Source organism: Bos javanicus, chromosome 14, assembly GCF_032452875.1.
Source record: "Bos javanicus breed banteng chromosome 14, ARS-OSU_banteng_1.0, whole genome shotgun sequence".
Lineage (NCBI taxonomy): Eukaryota > Metazoa > Chordata > Mammalia > Artiodactyla > Bovidae > Bos > Bos javanicus.
Genome location: NC_083881.1, coordinates 13,550,124 through 13,574,319, shown reverse-complemented (window position 1 = coordinate 13,574,319; position 24,196 = coordinate 13,550,124). Strand labels below are relative to the sequence as shown.

The 24,196-nt window shown below is 40.9% G+C and overlaps 1 long non-coding RNA gene across 3 annotated transcripts in view; it reads right to left on the bottom strand.

Annotated features, from left to right (window-relative positions):
* Nucleotides 1–24,196, bottom strand: part of LOC133260350 (uncharacterized) — a 163,856-nt gene that overhangs the window by 5,589 nt on the left and 134,071 nt on the right. For 2 of the 3 annotated variants that reach the window (XR_009740773.1, XR_009740775.1), the window contains one exon: nucleotides 22,747–23,541. This is a non-coding gene — a long non-coding RNA (uncharacterized LOC133260350). Of the gene's footprint in view, nucleotides 1–22,746; nucleotides 23,542–24,196 lie in introns of those variants that run through there. The other variant, XR_009740772.1, reaches the window with a different exon arrangement.

Here is a 24,196-nt window from a genome sequence, read left to right as displayed (position 1 = left end):
TGTTCCCAGGGTGAAATAGGCCTTGTTCTGAGAGCAGCAGAAGCTCCAAGTCCTGCCTGGAGAAGACAGTGGACTATATAGCAAGGGGTTTGACCTGTTCACAAACAACAGGGGATGTTAATGATTCTGAGCATTGCTCAAATGACTTCCCAAGAAAAGCCACTGTAGTGGGGGTAATAAAAAAATAAAAAGAGCTGGAGGAAATGTGGTATCACATGGAAGAAAAATGGTGGGAAAGTGTAAGCAGAGGCCAAATCAGGCAAACCCTTCTAGATGATGATAAGGAGTTCGAATTTATCCTGAAATCACTGGGAAGTCACTGAAGGGTTTTAAGCAGAGAGAGAGCAGAACCAAGTGTGTCCTCTGAAAAGAGAGTCCTGGCCATCTGAAGAATGGAGAATGGATTGACGTACGACAAACAAAAAAACAAAAGCAAAAAACTGGGAACTGAGGCTACTGAGGAGACTAAGTGATAGATAATGTTGGTCTGGACTTAGTAACAGAAAGATAGGAGAAGTAAAAGGATTTAAAGATGTCTTTTGGTGATGGAATTGATAGAATATTCTTTAGCTAGTAAGTGGCAAAGCCCAGTCATTTGATTCCAAATCAAATACATTTTAACATACATTTATAGTTACATTCTTATTTAACCTAGCTACCTATTAGCCACTAGATACTGAGATAGCAAAAATAACTCCAGGTATAAGTTAACAGTGCCTTTCAAGAAATGGGAAACAACTCAATTTTATAATCTTTGGATTTGTTGTTGTTGTTGAAAACAGTAAACATCTGTGGAAAGAATAAAATAAATGCTATTGGGTCAGCGATGTCCTCTCTACATGACATGCAGAAAACATGACTTGCCTGGAATGTGGTATTTACTTCAATGCAGCCCATTGGCATCTAGCATTTGCCAGATTATCTGTCTCTTCCAGGACAAATTTGAATTAAGTGTGTATTTTTTAAATCCAGAGATGCTTTTGGTTTGATATCTAGTATACAATCATCTTAGAATAAAATGGCATTTATGGATGTCTTTCTATAAGCACACCTTTGATTAACTTTCCATGCACTTACTGATTTATTCAACAAATGTGTTTTTAAGTTAGTACTTGGCCATGTGTCATATTTGATGCTGGTAATAAAATGAAAATAAGATAGATTATCTCCACTCTTAACCAGTTTGTATTTGAGAGAGAGAGATAAGACAAGTAAACAAGTAATGTCAACAAAGTCAACAACTGGTTGGATGGAGTAAGTACAGGATACTAGTGGAAGGGGAGGAGAACTAGCCCCCTCCTGGAGGAGCTGACATTGACATGGAAATCTGAGGATAACTGGGGCCAGGCCAGCCTAGAAAAGGTTTAATGAGAGGGAGACTGCTTGGGGAAGTCAGAGTATAAGCAAAGGTCCAGAAATGGAAGAGAAAATGACATATTCATGGAAAAGCAAATATTTCAGAATGGTTGGCAAGGAAAAGTTTAGGAGTGATGAACCCCCTGAGGGAAAAGTCATGAAAGAATTTATAGTCCATGTTAAATAGCCTGAATTCATTCAAATAGCAAGAAGGAACTATGTGAGCATTTTTCAGCAGGAAAGTGACATGATCAAGTATAAAATTTAGAAAGACCTCCTGGAATACATATAGGATGGAGAATGCATGGGTGGGGATGAAGCAATCAAGTTAAAAAACAAGCATGTCAGTTGGAAGTCTTGTGTGTTAATTATAGACTAGAAACTATGCATTCTAAGAAAACTGAGTGGATAGGGAGAGAAGTAGGCAAATTCTAAAGAGACTAGTTGATAAGACAGGCAGGTCTTGGAGATTGATTGAATGTGGTAGGTGAGTGTTGGGAAGTATCAAAGATGATACCCAGGTTTCTGACAGGAGTTAGGAAACACAGGAGAAATGGTTAGGATATGGTAATAAGTTGTACCCTGGACATGTTAAGTTCCATCTGTTTGTAGGTCACTTAAGTAGTGATGGACGCCAGGTAACCGAGTTCTCTGTATTCACAGGAGAGCTCTGTGACAACTCAGAGGTCTTGTTGGCATCAGCATGTAGTGCAGCAAGAATTTTGATTGAATATTGTCGATGAGCAGGAGAGTCAGAGAACTGTGACAGTATTACGTGAATTAGCCCTTCACAGCTACCCTGGGGCGGTTATAATTCCCCTCTGTAATCAATGATGCAGCAAGCAAATAGTTTTCTGAGGGTCACTCCAATGACCTTGTTGCATTAATTTATTATTAGGCTTCCACTGATTACCCTGATTCCAATCTGCAGCCAATATGCCAATCAATATCTACGTATTGAATGCCCCATATATGCTCAGCACAATGACTATCTGAATCTCTTTCAAGTTTTAGATGTGGTAGGCTAAAAATAAAGGACAGGACCCTAGACAAGGTGACTGGGCAGTGAAGAGACTTGCAGAGAAAATTGCAGTTTTAGGCACAGAAAACAGTAAGGGTCAATTTGTAAAAATCAAAATCAATGTGCAAACCCAAAGAGCAAAAGAGTTTCAGAAATCACAAGCGAATGCCAAGGGTGAACACATAAGTAGGACAGGACAGTACAGGTGTAAAGCCAGGAGGAGAGCGTCAGGGTCCCAGGGTAACTGTGATGCTCAAGCTTCCATGTATTGACTTCATTATTTATCAAGGACATGATCCTTGGATGGGTCAAACCTGCTTACAAGTTATGGGTTGTGATAGATAAATCGGAGAAGGCAATGCACCCCACTCCAGTACTCTTGCCTGGAAAATCCCACGGATGGAGGAGACTGGTAGGCTGCAGTTCATGGGGTCGCTAAGAGTCGGACACGACTGAGCGACTTCACTTTCAATTTTCACTTTCATGCATTGGAGAAGGAAATGGCAACCCACTCCAGTGTTATTGCCTGGAGAATCCCAGGGACGGGGGAGCCTGGTGGGCTGCCATCTATGGGGTTGCACAGAGTTGGACACGACTGAAGTGACTTAGCAGCAGCAGATAGTAAATACCTACATTGGCTTGATTCTTTCATGATTCTAGACCTATTCTGAACATTTTTTATCAAGGCAGTATTTCCACTTACAATAGTTCCCCCATTGTCTAAATTTTTTAAATAAAGATTTTCCTGAAATGATTACAATTAGGTCTCATTTAATGAACATTTATTCTATGTCCACAAATGTGCATTTTGCATACAGTGTCCCATTTAATCTTCCCAACATCTAACTGAAAAAACTGAGTTCCTCCTGTCACTGGGAAGAAAACAAAAACTCTGAAAATATGCTGTAAAACTGTTTATCCTGGCTTTGCTTTCCTCTCTTTTTGCCTCCAGAAACTTGCTCCAATTCATTCTCTTGTTCCAGTCACCCTGGCCTTCTTCCAGTTAACCAAAGCCACCATTCTTCAGACCCCAGGATATTTGCACAGACTGTTTCCTCAGTTGGACATTGTTTCTCTCTCACTTTGCTATCTCTTTTAGATCTCAACTAAAGGATAGCTTTGTAGACAAGCTCTCCCTGCCTCCCCTGTACCAGTCAGTACCCTTAGTTATGCTTCATAGAACCACACTCCTTTACTGTCAAGCCCTGAGCTCAGAATATAGTTACACCTTTATTACAAGGATTAGGGCTTCCTAGGTGCTCAGTGGGTAAAGAATATGCCTTCAATGCAAGACAGGCTGGCAGATGGAGGTTTGATCTCTAGGTCAGAAAGATTCCCTGGAGGAGGGCATGGCAGCCCACTCTAGTATTCTTGCCTGGAGAATCCCCATGGACAGAAGAGCCTTGGGGCTACAGTGTATAGGATCACAAAAAGCTGGACATGACTAAAGCAACTGAGCACACACACACACAGCAGGATTAGTCGTTTAAGATTTTTCACCCTAAAGGACTGTAAGCACAATAATAGGACTTATTATGTATTTCTTTGCTCACTATTATATCCCTGATATCAAAGTTACACAGTTTTGTATATATATATATAGTTTATATATATGTAACTTTATTAACAAAGTTTATATATATATATATATATATATATATATATATAACTTTATTAACTTTGCCAACAAAGGTCCATCTAGTCAAGGCTATGGTTTTTCCAGTAGTCATGTATGGATGTGAGAGTTGGACTATAAAGAAAGCTGAGTGTTGAAGAATTGATGCTTTTGAACTGTGGTGTTGGAGAAGACACTTGAGAGTTCCTTGGACTGCAAGGAGATCCAACCAGTCCATTCTAAAGGAGATCAGTCCTGAGTGTTCATTGGAAGGACTGATGTTGAAGCTGAAACTCCACTACTTTGGCCACCTGATGTGAAGAGCTGACTCATTGGAAAAGACCCTGATGCTGGGAAAGATTGAAGGCAGAAGGAGAAGAGGATGACAGAGGATGAGATGGTTGGATGGCTTCACCGACTCAATGGACATGTGTTTGGGTAAACTCTGGGAGTTGGTAATGGACAGGGAGGCCTGGCGTGCTGCAGTCCATGGGGCCACAAAGAGTCGGACACGACTGAGTGACTGAACTGAACTGAACTGAACTTTATTAAATCCAATCAACAATAAAGGTCATTTTTCATTATTTACAAATTATGAAAATGATGGCTAGAAAAGTTGTCACTTATTTAAGATCAAACAGCTCACTGATTAGTACCAAAATTACAGCTCAGAGCTCCTACCTCCCTGTCCATTTTCTTTTAAAAAATATTAACCCCAATGTGCTTGTGTTTGACTTTCCCTTCTTCATCTTCATTGCACAGATGCCCAAAGGGAAATTCAGACAATAAGTCTACATCCTAACAATGCAAGCTTAATGAACTAACCAGAAGAGTAATCCCACCACTGAAAAGCTAAATTAACATCCTAAAACCATAACTAAAAACATTGCTTCAATCTGACAACTGCACTTGTCATTTCTATAGAGTGTGGGCTTTGTGCATATGGAATATTTCCCTTCAAAGAAAATTGAGAACTTCTATTGAATTGTGCCAGACAGAGCCGTAGCTGTGTTGAACATTCTACCGACATTCCTTGAAAAGCATGTGTCATCTTGGCATCTTATTTAGATATATCTTTTAAAGAAGCAGTTGCTGCTATGCTGTAAGCTAATGGAAAGGAACTGCAGTTTCTTTTTAAAGTCATCTGGGCCCCCAGAGCAAACAACGATTCAAATCATGACTATTCAGCAGCCACTTAAGTGTATGACTTCCCTCTGGCAAAGTTCTGAGTTAAGCCCATGGATCATATTCTGAGTCAGTTGATATCTCTCCGAATGCTACGGCCTGTGTTTCCACAACTAAATTTATAGAGGAGTCTTTGCAATAGTACTATACCAACTCTTGTATATCTTCTTGATTATTTCTGTTCTCTCTTTTTGCCCACATTGTCAGGTCCAGACTATGAGCAGAAAGCCCCAAAGCTAACAAATGCAGAATGCATTCCATTGACTCAAAATGTGATAACACAGCAGTATTTCTCTAGAGAGGATTTTCCCTCATTAATCCAGCTGGATCTTTCACTAAAAACCCACTAAGAGAGTAGTTGAATGAGGGACACACTGAATTTTCTTTCAGTACTTTCTAAAGTCAACTGATCACTTCTAAAATCAGAACACCACCCACTCTTTGCTGACAAAAAAGTATTATCTTTATTAGCACTTAACCAAACAACCTAAAAAGCACCTGCCCTTTGTAAAAATTGAAAAGAAGATAAGATGAAGATTCGAAGTGATGATAATGAAGACACTTCCGTTTTGTGAACTCAGAAGAGAAGTAATAAATGAGAGAGAGAGAGAAAAAAAAAGAAATGGTGAAGAAAGTTTTGGTGACTATCAGGGAACAGGAAGTATAGTACAAAAACAGTGTAATGCTTCCCTGGTGGCTCAGAGGTTAAAGCGTCTGCCCGCAATGCGGGAGACCTGGGATCGATCCCTGGGTTGGGACGATCCCCAGGAGAAGGAAATGGCAACCCACTCCAGTATTCTTGCCTGGCGAATCCCATGGACGGAGGAGCCTGGTGGGCTATAGTCCACGGGGTCGCAGAGAGTCGGACACGACTGAGCGACTTCACTTTCATGGCCCTGATACAGCCTTGGGCTTCCCTGATATCTCAGTTGGTAAAGAATCTGCCTGCAATGCAGGAGATCCCGGTTCGATTCCTGGCTTGGAAAGCTCCACTGGAGAAGGGATAGACTACCCACTCCATTATTCTTGGGCTTCCCTTATGGCTCAGCTGGTAAAGAATCCTCCTGCAACGCGGGAGACCTGGGTTTGATCCCTAAGTTGGAAAGATTCCCCTGGAGAAGGGAAAGGATACCCACTCCAGTAATTCTGGCCTGGAGAATTCCATGGACTGTATAGTCCATGGGGTCGCAAAGAGTCAGACATGACTAAGTGACGTTCACTTCACAGTCTTGAGTCAGACATACCAAAGTTCACTAGTTCATTCGTTTCTTAATTCACTTGACAACGGTAGCATGGCATAGTGGTTCAAAGTGTAGACACTGTAGCCAGAGAACTAGAATCGAATTCCATTCCACCAGAGCCAAGCTGTGAAGCCTTTGGCAAGTTCCTTAAGCTCTCTGGCTTCAGGTTACTCATGTCAGGCAGGCATGATAATGTGTCTATTTCATTAAGTTGCAAAGAGGATTTAATGAGCTGTAGATAAGATGACTAACACTGTGCCTGGCACACCGTGAACACTAGATCAGTGTTACTTTTACTGTCATTTCCCCCCATGCATCTGCATATTCCAACCCCACAAGAAGTGCTGAGTACTGGAGAGGGAATAAGATAGACGCTGTGCCTCATTAGATCATGATAAATATTATGATAGAATGGATTAGGGGGATGTGAGAGAAAAGAATGAGGCTGTGGAGTGATTTTATTCATTGAATGGTGAGGAAACACCTCTCTGGAAGAAGTGTCACTGAATCTGAAAGCCAAAGTTTGAGGGGATGAGGGTTAGTTAGGGGACTTAAGGGAGATAAAACGCCCAGTCAGAGAAATGTCAGGTGCCCGGCACAGGTTGAAGACCTTGGCTGCTTCTGAGGAACAGAGATAAGGCTCCTATGGTCAGAGACACCGTCGGGGTGGTGAAGAGTGAGAAATGAGCCTGGAGGTGTGGGCAAGGGCTGGACCACCAGGACAGGACCTCTTCCAGACAGGCTTTATTCTCAGAACAGTGGGAGACTACTGAAGAATGTTATGCAGAGAAGGAATATAATCAGATTTTTTTTTTTAAGTGAACAGACTAGTTTTTTAGAGCAGTTTTGCACTAAGCCACTTCAGTCGTGGCCGACTCTTTGCGACCCCATGGACTGTAGCCCATCAGGCTCCTCTGTCCATGGGATTGCCCAGGCAAGAGTACTGGAGTGGGTTGCCATGGCCTTCTCCAGGGCGTCTTCCCCACCCAGGGATCGAACCCGCATCTCATGCATCTGTATTGGCAAGTGGGTTCTTTACCACTAGCACCACCTGGGAGCCCAATCAAACCAAAGTAATCAAATCGAACCAAAACCTCACCAACCAGAAAGTCACCTTCAAAGTCAATGGCAAACGGCCCCAAATGTGACCTCCAAGTCCTACTAGACCTGTGACCCTTGTCCGAAGTGCCTTATATACAGAGTTTCCCTTCACAGAAAGAACACTCCAAATTGGAGCCAAAGCACCACAAATGGAGCTGAAGCTCCCCAAGTTGGAGCCATAGCCCCCAAAAGGACAAGGTCAAAAAGCCTCTGGTAGGACCCTGATGTCAAGCTGTTCTGGGGGAAGGTTACTTGAGTGTTTAATTTGCAAAGGGGAGTGGTATCTGTTAGAGCAGTTTCCAGGCTTACAGAAAAATCCCACAGAAAGTACAGCAGATTCCTTTAAATCCCTGGTTCCCTCCTTCCCCACACTTTCCCCTGCTAGTAACTTCGTGCACTATGCGGTGCATTTTTTATAATCTATAAACTACTATTGATCACTATCATCGCTAAGGTCCAAAGTTCACATTTCAATTCCCTCATTGTGTGGAACAGTTCTATGGGTTTTACCAAGGCCTACTGTCAGGTTTCATAAATGACAATTTCACATAGGATCATGCCGAATACTTTCACCACTCTGTACTTGATTTTTAATTGGAGGGTAATTGATTTACAGTGTTGTATTGGTTTCTGCCATACAACAACATGAATTAGCCTTAAGGATACATATATCACCACTCTATAATGTTTTTATTTTTAACTGTACAAGCTTAAAGTAGGTGGAAAATGTGGTTGAAACAAGAGTCTTGATAAGAAACTTATTAAGTGGCTGTTGCCACAGTCTTGACAAACTCAGAAAACTCTAACTCTAGAGTCAACTGCAGATGGTGACTGCAGCCATGAAATTAAAAGACGCTTACTCCTTGGAAGAAAAGTTATGAGCAACCTAGATAGCATATTCAAAAGCAGAGACATTACTTTGCCAACAAAGGTCCGTCTAGTCAAGGCTATGGTTTTTCCTGTGGTCATGTATGGATGTTGAGAGTTGGACTGTGAAGAAAGCTGAGTGCCGAAGAATTGATGCTTTTGAACTGTGGTGTTGGAGAAGACTCTTGAGAGTCCCTTGGACTGCAAGGAGATCCAACCAGTCCATTCTGAAGGAGATCAGCCTTGGGATTTCTTTGGAAGGAATGATGCTAAAGCTGAATCTCCAGTACATGGGAAGAGTTGACTCATTGGAAAAGACTCTGATGCTGGGAGGGATTGGAGGCAGGAGGAGAAGGGGACGACAGAGGATGAGATGGCTGGATGGCATCACTGACTCGATGGACGTGAGTCTGAGTGAACTCTGGGAGTTGGTGATGGACAGGGAGGCCTGGCGTGCTGCGATTCATGGGGTCGCAAACAGTCGGACGTGACTGAGCGACTGAACTGAACTGAACTGAGAGTCAACAGACGTACTTATAGCTATAGACTGACTGTTATCACAATTTGAATTTGAACCATATCATCTTGACTTTGTCCTGATTGAAGAACACGCCTCAAGAACATCATTTTTGGATCCGGCATAAATTCCCTATTGTCTTTTGAATTAGATTTATGAAAGTAGTGCCTTAAAAAAAAACTCTTGAACCTGCTGTTACCTGGCTCCAGATGAGTATCTTTGATGTCCACTTCTGCTATTTCATCGCATAGGGGGCAGCTTTGTGTCTCTGCTCTTCACAGCAGTTGCTTTTAGGAATTACAGTTTTATGTGATTGGAATCAAATTTATACATGAGAGGGCTAATGTGCATATTGGGGTGGGAAAGGAGCCTGAAGTGGGAGCACTGGCAGCAGAAGGTGAATGCCTGCTATCTGTCAACAGTCTGTTAATGTGCCACCTTAGCCCAGAGTCAAGTGCCAGGAGGCAGCAGAAAACAATTCACTTCTTTTGCAACAACCTGATACAGAAGCTGCTTGTCGGAATCTTGACAATGCACCTTGATTAGGCTTTGGTCTTCCTCTGAGAAAGGTCTTGTTCTAAGGACACAGCCAGGTGGTGTCCATAGGCTCCTAGTCTTTTCTCCTCGCTCCGCCCAGAAAATTACCCACCATCACTGGAAGCCTCATGTTGTGTCATATGACAATTGCTGAATTGGCTTTCATATCCAAAGCCATGCTTTTCTTTCTCATTTTGTTTGAGGTTTTCCATGCAGTAGGTATAAGGTATGGCGTTGTGGAACTGTAACTACTGAGAACACAAGAAGCAGACTAGAGAAGATGGTGGAGGAGTAGGACGGGGAGAACACTTTCTCCCCCACAAATTCATCAAAAGAGCATTTAAACGTCGAGTAAATTCCACAAAACAACTTCTGAATGCTGGCAGAGGACATCAGGCACCCAGAAAAGCAACCCAACTCTTCGAATGGAGGTAGGAAAAATACAAAAGACAAAAAAAGAGACAAAAGAGGGAGGGATGGAGTTCCATCCCAGGAAGGGAGTCTTAAAAAGAGAGAAGTTTCCAAACACCAGAAAACCTTCTCAGTGCTGAATATGTGCCGAGCTTCGGAAGCACAGAGGGCAACTTAACAGGGAGAAAAAATAAATAAACAATTAAAACTCACAGATTGCGAGCCCTACGGTAACTCCCCCAGCGGAGAAGCAGTGCAGACACCTGCACACGCCATTGGCAAGCGGGGGCTGGGCAGGGAGGCGCGGCGCGGGCTGCATGGCTTAGAGTAAGAATCTGGCCTGAATACCCTGAGTGCTATCTGAGCGAAATAATTTGGGCTAGCAAACCAGACGGTGGGATATCTACCATGCGAAAAGCCAGCCCTAACCTAAGACACCGCCAGGCCCGCGCACGGAACAAAGGACTGAACAGAGATAGCCGGCTGCAGACCTTCCCCCTCCGGTGACAGGCAGCCAGAACCGGAAGGGGGCAATCGCAGCCCCAGAGAGACATTATCTATAAAACTGTAAGCAGGCTTCTTTGCTAACTAAAACTTCTTGGGGGTCTGGACGGTCAACATCTGCCTGAGAAGGTGCGCCGGTTTTACACCCAGATAACCGAGTGGCGGGGAGGCGATAAGTCGCAGCATTGGCGCTCGCCAAACACCTCATCACCTGAGCTGCTCGGACCTGGGAAGAGCACAAAACGCAGGCCCAACTGAGTCTGCGCCTCTGAGGACTACCCGAGCGCCTGAACCTGAGCGGCTTGGACCTGGGAGGTACATGCAGCCCAGGGCCGGCCTCGGATTGTTCCCGGTGGAGCAACCTAGAGCCTGAGCAGTGTGGGCATGGAGGCTACACGCGCCGTGAGCGGGGGCAGACCCAGGGTGGCTAAGGCATTGCGAGCGCACGCCAGTGTTACTTGTTTGCAGCATCCCTCCCTCCTTCCCCACAGCGCGACTGAACAAGTGAGCCTAAAAAAAAAAAAAAAAAAGTGTCCTCCACCGTGCCCTTTGTGTCAGGGCAGAAACCAGACACTGAAGAGACCAGCAAACAGAAGAAGTTATAACAGAGGGAAATGCCTCGGAGATTAAAACCCTGTGGTTACTACGGACTACATAGGAAGGGGCCTATAGATCTTGAGAAATATAAGTCGGACCAAGGAACTAGCCAAAAATGAACTGAACCCACAATACTCACAACAAAACCAGAGAAAGTCCTAGGTATATTTTTACTATTTTTACAATCATTCTTTCTTTCTTTTTTTTTTAATTTTTAAAAAAAATTTTAAGTCCTCTATTGTTCCTTTAATTTTCACTTTTATAACCTATTACTTTGCAAAAAAAAAAAAAAACCCTATTTTTTCTTCTTCAGCAAACTTCATATATATATATTTTATAATTTTTTGACCTTTTTTTTTTCTTTTTCTTCTTTTCTTTAACATTGTATTTTTGAAATTCCAAACTCTACTCTAGATTTTTAATTTTAGCTTTTTGGTATATGTTATCAATTTTGTACCTATAGTTTTTTTTTATAATTTCTGTGACTTTTTTTTTCTCTGTTTCTTTCTCTTCTTCTTTTATATAACATTGTATATCTGAAATTCCAAACTCTACTCTAGATTTTTAATTTATGCTTTTTGGTATTTGATATCAATTTTGTACCTGTATTTTCTTTAAAGTTTTTGCAACATTGTTTGTTTTTGTTTGTTTGTTTGTTTTCTCTCTTTATTTTTCTTCTTCCTTTTTTTTTAACATTGTATTTTTGAAATTCCAAACTCTACTCTAGATTTTTAATTTTTGCTTTTTGGTATTAGTTATCAATTTTGTACCTATATTTTCTTTATAATTTTCGCGACCTTGTTTGTTTTTCTTTGTTTGTTTTTTCTCTCTTTCTTTTCCTTCTTCTTTTCTTTAACATCGTATTTTTGAAATTCCATACTCTACTCTAGATTTTTAATTTTTGCTTCTATGTATTTGTTACCAATTTTGTACCTTTAAGAACCCAATCTTCAGGACCCATTTTTCACTAGATTACTGGCTTGACTGCTCTCTCTCCCTTTGGACTCTCCTTTTTCTCCACCAGGTCGCCTGTGTCTCCTCCCTAACCCCTCTCTACTCTACCCAACTCTGTGAATTTCTGTGTGTTCCAGACGGTGGAGAACACTTAGGGAACTGATTACTGGCTGGATCTGTCTCCCTCCTTTTCATTCCCCCCTTTTACCCTTCTGGCCACCTCTGTCTCCTTCCTCCTTCTTCTCTTCTCTGTTTAACTCCGTGAACATCTCTGAGTGGTCCAGTTGTGGAGTGCACATAAGGGAGTGACCACTGGCTAGCCCACTCTCTCCACTATTGATTCCACCTCATCTCATTTGGGTCACCGCTAACTCCCTCCTCCCTCTTCTCTTCTCCATGTAATGCTGTGAACCTCTCTGAGTGACACTCACAGTAGAGAAACTTTTCATCTTTAATGTAGATGTTTTATCAGTGGTGCTGTATAGAAGGAGAAGTTTTGAAACTACTGTAAAAATAAGACCGATAACTGGAAGCAGGAGGCTTAAGTCCAAACCCTGATTCCAGGGAACTCCTGACTCCAAGGAACATTAATTGACAGGAGCTCATCAAACGCCTCCATACCGACACTGAAACCAAGCACCACACAAGGGCCAACAAGTTCCAGGGCAACACATACCAAGCAAATTCTCCAGCAACAAAGGAACACAGCCCTGAACTTCAAGATACAGGCTGCCCAAAGTCACCCCAAAACCATAGACATCTCATAACTCATTACTGGACATTTCGTTGCACTCCAGAGAAAAGAAATACAGCTCCACCCACCAGAACACCGACACAAGCTTCCCTAACCAGGAAACCTTGACAAGCCACCTGTACAAACCCACACACAGTGAGGAAACGCCACAATAAAGAGAACTCCACAAACTGCCAGAATACAGAAAGGACACCCTAAACTCAACAATTTAAACAAGATGAAGAGACAGAGGAATACCCAGCAGATAAAGGAACAAGATAAATGCCCACCAAACCAAACAAAAGAGGAAGAGATAGGGAATCTACTGATAAAGAATTCCGAATAATGATAGTGAAATTGATCTAAAATCTTGAAATTAAAATGGATTCACAGATAAATAGCCTGGAGACAAGGATTGAGAAGATGCAAGAAAGGTTTAACAAGGACCTAGAAGAAATAAAAAAGAGTCAATATATAATGAATAATGCAATAAATGAAATTAAAAACACTCTGGAGGCAACAAATAGTAGAATAACAGAGGCAGAAGATAGGATTAGTGAATTAGAAGATAGAGTGCTAGAAATAAATGAATCAGAGAGGATAAAAGAAAAACGAATTCAAAGAAATGAGGACAATCTCAGAGACCTCCAGGACAATATTAAACGCTACAACATTCGAATCATAGGGGTTCCAGAAGAAGAAGACAAAAAGAAAGACCATGAGAAAATACTTGAGGAGATAATAGTTGAAAACTTCCCTAAAATGGAGAAGGAAGTAATCACCCAAGTCCAAGAAACCCAGAGAGTCCCAAACAGGATAAACCCAAGGCGAAACACCCCAAGACACATATTAATCAAATTCACAAAGACCAAACACAAAGAACAAATATTAAAAGCAGCAAGGGAAAAACAACAAATAACACACAAGGGAATTCCCATTAGGATAACAGCTGATCTTTCAATAGAAACTCTTCAAGCCAGGAGGGAATGGCAAGACATACGTAAAATGATGAAAGAAAATAACCTACAGCCCAGATTATTGTACCCAGCAAAGATCTCATTCAACTATGAAGGAGAAATCAAAAGCTTTTCAGACAAGCAAAAGCTGAGAGAATTCTGCACCACCAAACCAGCTCTCCAACAAATACTACAGGATATTCTCTAGACAGGAAACACAAAAACGGTGTATAAATTCGAACCCAAAACAATAAAGTAAATGGCAACGGGATCATACGTATCAGTAATTACATTAAACGTAAATGGGTTGAATGCCCCAACCAAAAGACAAAGACTGGCTGAATGGATACAAAAACAAGACCCCTACATATGCTGTCTACAAGAGACCCACGTCAAAACAGGGGACACATACAGACTGAAAGTCAAGGGCTGGAAAAAGATTTCCCATGCAAATAGGGACCAAAAGAAAGCAGGAGTAGCAATACTCATATCAGATAAAATAGACTTTAAAGCAAAGGCTGTGAAAAGAGACAAAGATGGTCACTACATAACGATCAAAGGATCAATCCAAGAAGAAGATATAACAATTATAAATATATATGCACCCAACACGGGAGCACCGCAGTATGTAAGACAAATGCTAACAAGTATGAAAGGAGACATTAACAATAACACAATAATAGTGGGAGACTTTAATACCCCACTCACACCTATGGATAGATCAACTAAACAGAAAATTAACAAGGAAACACAAACTTTAAACGATACAATAGACCAGTTAGACCTAATTGATATCTATAGGACATTTCATCCCAAAACAATGAATTTCACCTTTTTCTCAAGCGCACATGGAACCTTCTCCAGGATAGATCACATCCTGGGCCATAAAGCTAGCCTTGGTAAATTCAAAAAAATAGAAATCATTCCAAGCATCTTTCCTGACCACAATGCAGTAAGATTAGATCTCAACTACAGAAGAAAAAGTATTAAAAATTCCAACATATGCAGGCGGAACAACACACTGCTGAATAACCAACAAATCACAGAAGAAATCAAGAAAGAAATCAAAATTTGCATAGAAACGAATGAAAATGAAAACACAACAACCCAAAACCTGTGGGACACGGTAAAAGCAGTCCTAAGGGGAAAGTTCATAGCAATACACGCACACCTCAAGAAACAAGAAAAAAGTCAAATAAATAACCTAACCCTACACCTGAAGCAACTAGAAAAGGATGAAATGAAGAACCCCAGGGTTAGTAGAAGGAAAGAAATCTTAAAAATTAGAGCAGAAATAAATGCAAAAGAAACAAAAGAGACCATAGCAAAAATCAACAAAACCAAGAGCTGGTTCTTTGAAAGGATAAATAAAATTGACAAACCATTAGCCAGACTCATCAAGAAACAAAGGGAGAAAAATCAGATCAATAAAATTAGAAACGAAAATGAAGAGATCACAACAGACAACACAGAAATACAAAGGATCATAAGAGACGACTATCAACAATTATATGCCAATAAAATGGACAACGTGGAAGAAATGGACAAATTCTTAGAAAAGTACAACTTTCCAAAACTCGACCAGGAAGAAATAGAAAATCTTAACAGACCCATCACAAGCACGGAAATTGAAACTGTAATCAAAAATCTTCCAGCAAACAAAAGCCCTGGTCCAGACGGCTTCACAGCTGAATTCTACCAAAAATTTAGAGAAGAGCTAACACCTATCCTGCTCAAACTCTTCCAGAAAATTGCAGAGGAAGGTAAACTTCCAAACTCATTCTATGAGGCCACCATCACCCTAATACCAAAACCTGACAAAGATCCCACAAAAAAAGAAAACTACAGGCCAATATCACTGATGAACATAGATGCAAAAATCCTTAACAAAATTCTAGCAATCAGAATCCAACAACACATTAAAAAGATCATACACCATGACCAAGTGGGCTTTATCCCAGGGATGCAAGGTTCTTCAATATCTGCAAATCAATCAATGTAATACACCACATTAACAAATTGAAAAATAAAAACCATATGATTATCTCAATAGATGCAGAGAAAGCCTTTGACAAAATTCAACACCCAATTATGATAAAAACTCTCCAGAAAGCAGGAATAGAAGGAACATACCTCAACATAATAAAAGCTATATATGACAAACCCACTGCAAACATTATCCTCAATGGTGAAAAATTGAAAGCATTTCCTCTAAAGTCAGGAACAAGACAAGGGTGCCCACTTTCACCATTACTATTCAACATAGTTTTGGAAGTTTTGGCCACAGCAATCAGAGCAGAAAAAGAAATAAAAGGAATCCAAATTGGAAAAGAAGAAGTAAAACTCTCACTATTTGCAGATGACATGATCCTCTACATAGAAAACCCTAAAGACTCCACCAGAAAATTACTAGAACTAATCAATGACTATAGTAAAGTTGCAGGATATAAAATCAACACACAGAAATCCCTTGCATTCCTATACACTAATAATGAGAAAACAGAAAGTGAAATTAAGGAAACAATTCCATTCACCATTGCAACAAAAAGAATAAAATACTTAGGAATATATCTACCTAAAGAAACTAAAGACCTATATATAGAAAACTATAAAACACTGGTGAAAGAAATCAAAGAGGACACTAATAGATGGAGAAATATACCATGTTCATGGATTGGAAGAATCAATATAGTGAAAATGAGTATACTACCCAAAGCAATTTATAGATTCAATGCAATCCCTATCAAGCTACCAACGGTATTCTTCACAGAGCTAGCACAAATAATTTCACAATTTGTATGGAAATACAAAAAACCTCGAATAGCCAAAGCGATCTTGAGAAAGAAGAATGGAACTGGAGGAATCAACCTACCTGACTTCAGGCTCTACTACAAAGCCACACTTATCAAGACAGTATGGTACTGGCACAAAGACAAAAATATTGATCAATGGAACAAAATAGAAAGCCCAGAGATAAATCCACGCACATATGCACACCTTATCTTTGACAAAGGAGGCCAGAATATACAATGGATTAAAGACAATCTCTTTAACAAGTGGTGCTGGGAAATCTGGTCAACCACTTGTAAAAGAATGAAACTATATTTGGCAAAACTAATACAATTATGTAAAGTTTAAAAATAAAAAAAATTTAAAAAAAAAAAAACACACACACACACACACACAAAAGAACACTTTCTAACACCATACACAAAAATAAACTCAAAATGGATTAAAGATCTAAACATAAGACCAGAAACTATAAAACTCCTAGAGGAGAACATAGGCAAAACAGTCTCTGACATACATCACAGCCGGATCCTCTATGACCCACCTCCCAGAATATTGGAAATAAAAGCAAAAATAAACAAATGGGACCTAATTAACCTTAAAAGCTTCTGCACATCAAAGGAAACTATTAGCAAGGTGAAAAGACAGCCTTCAGAATGGGAGAAAACAATAGCAAATGAAGCAACTGACAAACAACTAATCTCAAAAATATACAAGCAACTCCTACAGCTCAACTCCAGAAAAATAAATGACCCAGTCAAAAAATGGGCCAAAGAACTAAATAGACATTTCTCCAAAGAAGACATACAGATGGCTAACAAACACATGAAAAGATGCTCAACATCACTCATTATCAGAGAAATGCAAATCAAAACCACTATCAGGTACCATTTCACGCCAGTCAGAATGGCTGCGATCCAAAAGTCTACAAATAATAAATGCTGGAGAGGCTGTGGAGAAAAGGGAACCCTCTTACACTGTTGGTGGGAATGCAAACTAGTACAGCCACTATGGAGACCAGTGTGGAGATTCCTTAAAAAACTGGAAATAGAACTGCCTTATGATCCAGCAATCCCACTGCTGGGCATACACACTGAGGAAACCAGAAGGGAAAGAGACACGTGTACCCCAATGTTCATCGCAGCACTGTTTATAATAGCCAGGACATGGAAGCAACCTAGATGTCCATCAGCAGATGAATGGGTAAGAAAGCCATGGTACATATGCACAATGGAGTATTACTCAGCCATTAAAAAGAAAACATTTGAATCAGTTCTAATGAGGTGGATGAAACTGGAGCCTATTATACAGAGTGAAGTAATCCAGAAGGAAACACACCAACACAGTATAATAACACATATATATGGAATTTAGAAAGATGGTAACAATAACCCTGTGTATGAGACAGCAAAAGAGACACTGATGTATAGAACAGTCTTATGGACTCTATGGGAGAGGGAGAGGGTGGGAAGATTTGGGAGAATGGCATTGAAACTTGTAAAATATCATGTATGAAACGAGATGCCAGTCCAGGTTTGATGCACGATACTGGATGCTTGGGGCTGGTGCACTGGGACGACCCAGAGGGATGGTATGGGGAGGGAGGAGGGAGGAGGGTTCAGGAGGGGGAACACATGTATACCTGTGGTGGATTCATTTTGGATATTTGGCAAAACTAATACAATTATGTAAAGTTTAAAAATAAAATTAAATTAAAAAAAAAAAAAGAAGCAGACTAGAGAGAGGAGCATAAACATACTCCTTGTAAATGGAGATTGTTAAGGGGGGGTGGGGCAGTGGCAATAACACTTAGCTGGTAGAGAACTGTCTTGCCCTTCTTTCCTTCTGGGAAGAGAGTCTGATCCTGAGTTATCCAGAGGGGGCTGACCTCATAGGATGACCAACGTGGATACTGCTTGGTATAGTTAAGAGAATACACCCTGGAACCAGATATTCTGGGTTCAAGTCCTGGATCTGACATATAATAGTGTGACCTTGGACACTTAACCTCCCCGTGTCTCAGCCATCTGGAAAATATGGATGATAATAGAATATATTTCATAGGGTTGTTACATGAGTTTTCCAGCAGAAGAGTGGATTGAGGGAGATGGTTTTCCTTTCTGTGGCTTATTCCTTTGCAGAATCTTAAAGGCTGATTAAATGCAGTAATTAGAATTTAGTGTATATTTCAAAGGCCATATTTAATAAATTAATTACTATGTTTCATCAGGTGGTTTATGAAATACCAACATGTAGTCCCAGAAGAGGCTGTAAAGACTGACATCGATGTTCAGACAAAAAGATCAGTGGCAATTCACTGGGGAACTTCTGCTTTGGCAAATGAGGTGAATGTGACTGTGATAACAATAACTCTGATTCTTTGTGACACCATGGACTGTAGCCCACCAGGCTCCTCTGTCCATGGAATTCTCCAGGCAAGAATACTGGAGTGGGATGCCATTCCCTTCTCCAGAGGATTTCCTGACCCAGGGATCAAACCCGGGTCTCCCAAATTGCAGGCAGATTCTTTGCTGTCTGAGCCATTAGGGAAGATACAAGATATGTACAGAATTACTTTAAAAGCATTGTAAAGTGGTCTCAGAGTCAGGGACTGTTACTAATTGGAGGGATCAGGGAGAGCTTCATGGAAGAGGTGACATTTGAACTTAGCTATGAGGAGGCAAGGAAGAAGTTGTTTCAAGAGAAGGAAAGTGTGGGGTTGGAGGCAGTAAGCATGGGGAATAGTGAGGAGTCAGTTCAGCAAGAGATTATAGATGATATGGAGTGCAATGGGGGAAGTATGCCTGGACAGCTTAGAACTTTACAGAAAAATGTTATTTATCCAGTAAACACTGATTCAGTGTCTGCTGTGCTGTGTGCCAGGCATTGCGATAAACGGTGGTTTTATTCCTAAACTCATACAGAAGATCTGATTTTCCCTTAGCTGGACCCTAGAGCTCTGCTACTAGCCATGGTTGTGGGATCAAACAGAAGCTTAGCAAATGACTGTACTCCCCAAAGCAATCTACAGATTCAATGCAACCTCTACCAAACTACCAATAGTAATTTGCACAGAACTAGAACAAAAAAATTCAGTTTATATGGAAACACAAATAGCCAAAGCCATCTTGAGAAAGAAAAATGGAGCTGGAGGAATCAACCTTCCTGACTTGAAACTATTAGCATTCTTATCACTTATAACTGAGAAGTAAGAAAAATATTACAGTATAATTCTTCTTTAAAAATCCAAGTCATATAAAACTATGCTTTGTACAAGATACACGAAATTATAGAAACTGAGGAGCCAGGAGAGGAGATTGAGGTCAGGGAAAAGGGATAAACGTGCCCTCCAATGGTGCAAAAAGAACCTATACGTTATTTTGTAAACATTTTTTTTGGGATTTCAAAGGCATTATGTGTTTACTAAAGAACATTTCTTTTAACTACAGAAAAGTACAAAGGTAAAGGAAATTCACCCACATTTCCACAATCACAAATAATAATTATTCAGTTTGGCATTTTCTTTCCAGTTTTTATAAACATATGATATATAGACGCACTCCACTGATGATCACAGTGAACATGCTTAATCAGTTAAGTGAGGAAAAAGAGATGACTCCCCTTGGTTTTATTCTTTTTATCAATAAAATTTTAAAAATATTAAACCAATTAAAAGGCAATTTATAGAACGGGAAAAAACACTTCCAAAACTTGTGACCAACAATAGATCAGTCTCAAAAGATACAAACAGTTCATGCAGCTCATATAAAAAAGAATTCTCAACATCACACAGTATGAGAGAAATGCAAATCAAAATGACAAGAAGGTATCAGTTCATACACATCAGAATGGCCATCATGAAAAACACTACAAGTAACAAATGCTGGAGACAGTGTAAATAAAAGAGAAACTTCCCATACTGCTGGTGGGAAAGTAAACTGGAGAGCCACTAAAACATATGTAAGTTATTTAAAAAAACAAAAAACCTGCGAAATGATCCCCTAATCCCACTCCTCGATGTATATCTGAAGAAAATGCTAACTCTCAATGACAAATGCAACCTTCATTCAACAATACTTACAATACCTGAACATACACATAATTAAAGTGTCCATGGACAGATGGATAAAGATGATGCAGTACATATATGGAAGGGAATATGATTGAGCCAGAAAACAGGATGCAGTACTGACATCTGCAGCAACAGAAATGGACTCGGAGATGATCTCACGAAGTGATGCAGGTCAGAAAAAGACAAACACCCTGTGATGTGACTGATACACTGTGCTGTGCTAAGTGGCTTCAGTCATTTCCCACTCTTTGCAACTCCATGGACTGTAGCCCACCAGGCTCCTCTGTCCATGGGATTCTCCAGGCAAGAATACTGGAGTGGGTTGCCATTTCCTCCTCCAGGGGATCTTCCCGACTCAGGGACTGAACTCATGTCTCCTACATCATCTGCACTGGCAGGCAGGTTCTTTACCACTGGTGCCACCTGGGAAGCCCGATTGTGACTGACAGGTGGAAACTAAACATTGATGGAAATGGAGTACATTTTCTTAACAGAAATACACTTACAGATTTAGAAAACAAACTTATTCTAACCAAAGGGGAAAGGAGGAAGCCAAGGATGCGTCAGGAGGATGGAATTGAGACATACCCACAAATATATATATATATATATATATATAATGAATAATCGTCAAGGACCTACTATATATCAGAGGGACCTAGACACAACACAGTAGTAACCTACATAAAAAAATAACTGAAAACAAGTACAGCTATGTCTGCATATAACTTAACAACCTGCTATACACTTTAAACAAACATAACAGAATAAATCCACTATACTCCAATAGTACCTAATAAATGACTTTAAAAAATGGAATGCCTAATATATTCCCTTCAAACTTCAGTGTCCCAGGCTAGTTCACATTCCTAGCGCCTGAACAGGCTTGGTTCCCAAGTCTGGACTATCATGTGGCTGAAGAAGCTTTGAAGGATGTGCAAGCAAGTGAGATCCCCTTGGACCTATAATGCCTGGTCCCCTGTGGACTGGATGACAGTGTCCAGAATATGCAGAACCTCCTACAACTAAACCAAGGTGGAGGAGCCAGCTGGTCCCCAGGTCTCCTGGTGCTGGGGCTCTCACCTCCCGCTTCCTTCCTTAGAGTTGCCCAAACTTCAGACGGAACACAGCACCCTCAGCAGAGCTTCTGCAGGGTTTGGGATTTCTCCAGTGGGGTAAAAAATACGGGGGAGGGAGAAATGGGACACCAGGGCTTGGCGTTTTGTTCTGGCACATTCAGCTCTCCTTTACAAGCCAGAAGGCGGAATTTCACCAAGGCTCTGCTTACCCTAGCAAGCTGGGTGGGGCATGAGGAAATCCTGCTGCCTTGTGGCTGCTTGGCATAACTACACCATGAAAACCAGTGCCTAATGGCATTTCTGCTTATTTAACTGTCAGTCACTCTGCTTATTTAACTTATATGCAGAATACATCATATGCAATGCCGGGCTGAATGAAGCACAAGCTGGAATCAAGACTGCCGGGAGAAATATCAATAAGTTCAGATATGCAGTTGACACCACCCCTGGGGCAGAAAACAAAGAGGAACTCAAGAGCCTCTTGATGAAAGTGAAAGAAGAGAGTGAAAAAGTTGGCTTAAAACTCAACATTGAAAAATTAAGATCATGGCGTCCGATCCCATCACTTCATGGAAACAGTGACAGTCTGTATTCTCCTGGGCTCCAAAATCACTGCAGACGGTGACTGCAGCCGTGAAATTAAAAGCCGCTCCTTGGAAGAAAAGCTATGAGAAACCTAGATAGCATGTTAAAAAGCAGACATTACTTTGCCTACAAGGGTCCTTCTAGTCAAAGCTATGATTTTTCCAGTAGCCATGTATGGATGTGAGAGTTGGACCATAAAAAATGCTGAACGCTGAAGAATTGATGCTTTTGAACTGTTGTGTTGGAGACTCTTGAGAGTCCTTTGGACTGCAAGGAGATCAAACCAGTCAATCCGAAAGGAAATCAGTCCTGAATATTCCTTGGAAAGACTGATGCTGAAGCTGAAACTCCAATACTTTGGACACCTGATGCGAAAAGCTGACTCATTAGAAAAGACCCTGATGCTGGGAAAGATTGAAGGCAGGAGGAGAAGGGGACAACAGAGGACCAGATGGTTGGATGGCATCACCAACTCAATGGACATGAGTTTGAGCACACCCAGGGAAATGATGAAGGACAGGGAAGCATGGCCTGCTGCACTCCATCGGGCGGCAGAGCTGGACACGACTGAGCGACTGAACAACAACAAAGGGCACTCCACATTCAAAAGGCCTCTCCTGTTGTGAATGACACCTGCCCTCAACAAACATCCTGGGGCACATAGTAGAGAATTCATTAACGGGCGGACTTTCAAGAAGACCATTTGCAGGTATAAATTTCTTCCATACAGATTTCAAACAAGCAGCACAGGGAAAGATGCTCAATGTCGATTATTGGTAGAGAAATTCAATTCACAGCGACAACAAGCAATCACTAGGGAACAGATAGAATGGCCACCACGAAAAAGTCTGGAAAAAGAAACCGCTGACCCAAATGGGGAGAAAGGGAAGCCCTCCTATGTTGTCGCTGGGATCCTACATTTCAGTTTGCTACTTGTGAAGCATTTGGATTACAATTCCATTTGCTAGACCATAGGGTTTCAGTCAATTTCCCCCTCTCTCATCTACTAAAGTGCACTAACTCTATTTTTGGAGTCACCAAGCAGGTGTCACACATGCAGGACATTCTTCCCTCCCTGTTTAAATCAATAACTGTATACATGGAAAGGAAAGAAAAGGAATAACTGTTTAATAAGCAGCTATAATTGTGATCCAACTTCTTGGCTGGTTATTTCTCACACCCTGGGCTGGGGAACTGAGGTTTTAGCCTAAGGCAACAGCTTCAAACACATCGTTTAATTACCTTCTTTTGGTTGCCTGATGTCTGTGAGTTTTGTGTTCGGCCCCATAGGATTCCCCACTCCAAAGATGCAAATGAAATTGTTGCTGTAGGAATTTGAGTGGTTCCTACAATGAGAAATCTGCTTACCTTTCTTGAGCATTTTTGGACACAGAGGATATTCCTCTGGGGTCCTTGTACCCTGTTTAGAGAAGAACAAATGTGTATATTCTCCTCTCTATATTATTTCCCCAAGAAATTCCATCTATCAATATCTCGGTTCCCTAACCAAATACATGCCAACGACTGGCAAATTTCTATCTTTAGCATAGAATATACCTCTGAATACTAGACTTACACCTGACTCAGGAGCACACTCACTTAGTATCTCAAATGTGGCAAAAGCAAGCCCTTCCACTTTTCTTGATCAGCATATTCGAACCCCACCTTAAATCTCTTTTTTCAGTGAATGGCATCCCCTGCCTCCCACAATCTAGTTTGCAAGTCAGAAACCTGGCCCTGCCCTCACTGAGGCCTCCTTCACCCCCTACAATGACTCCATCCATCACCAAGTCCAATCAAATCTAGCTTCCTACCTCTTCTTGAATTTACCTGCTTTTCTCCATCTTCACTACCACTGTCTAGACAAGCTACTAACAGGCCTTCCAAAGACTCCTCAGAGTCTACCCTTCTCTGGTCTAATCTACTCTCCCTGCTGCCAACCAGATAACTACTTTAAAATGCAAACCCAATTATGTCACATAGCTGCTTAAAAACCTTGGGTAGCTTCCCACTGCTTTGAAGAGAATGTAAACTTTTCTTACCCAAACTCTCCTTTAAAATCTCCTGTAATCCTG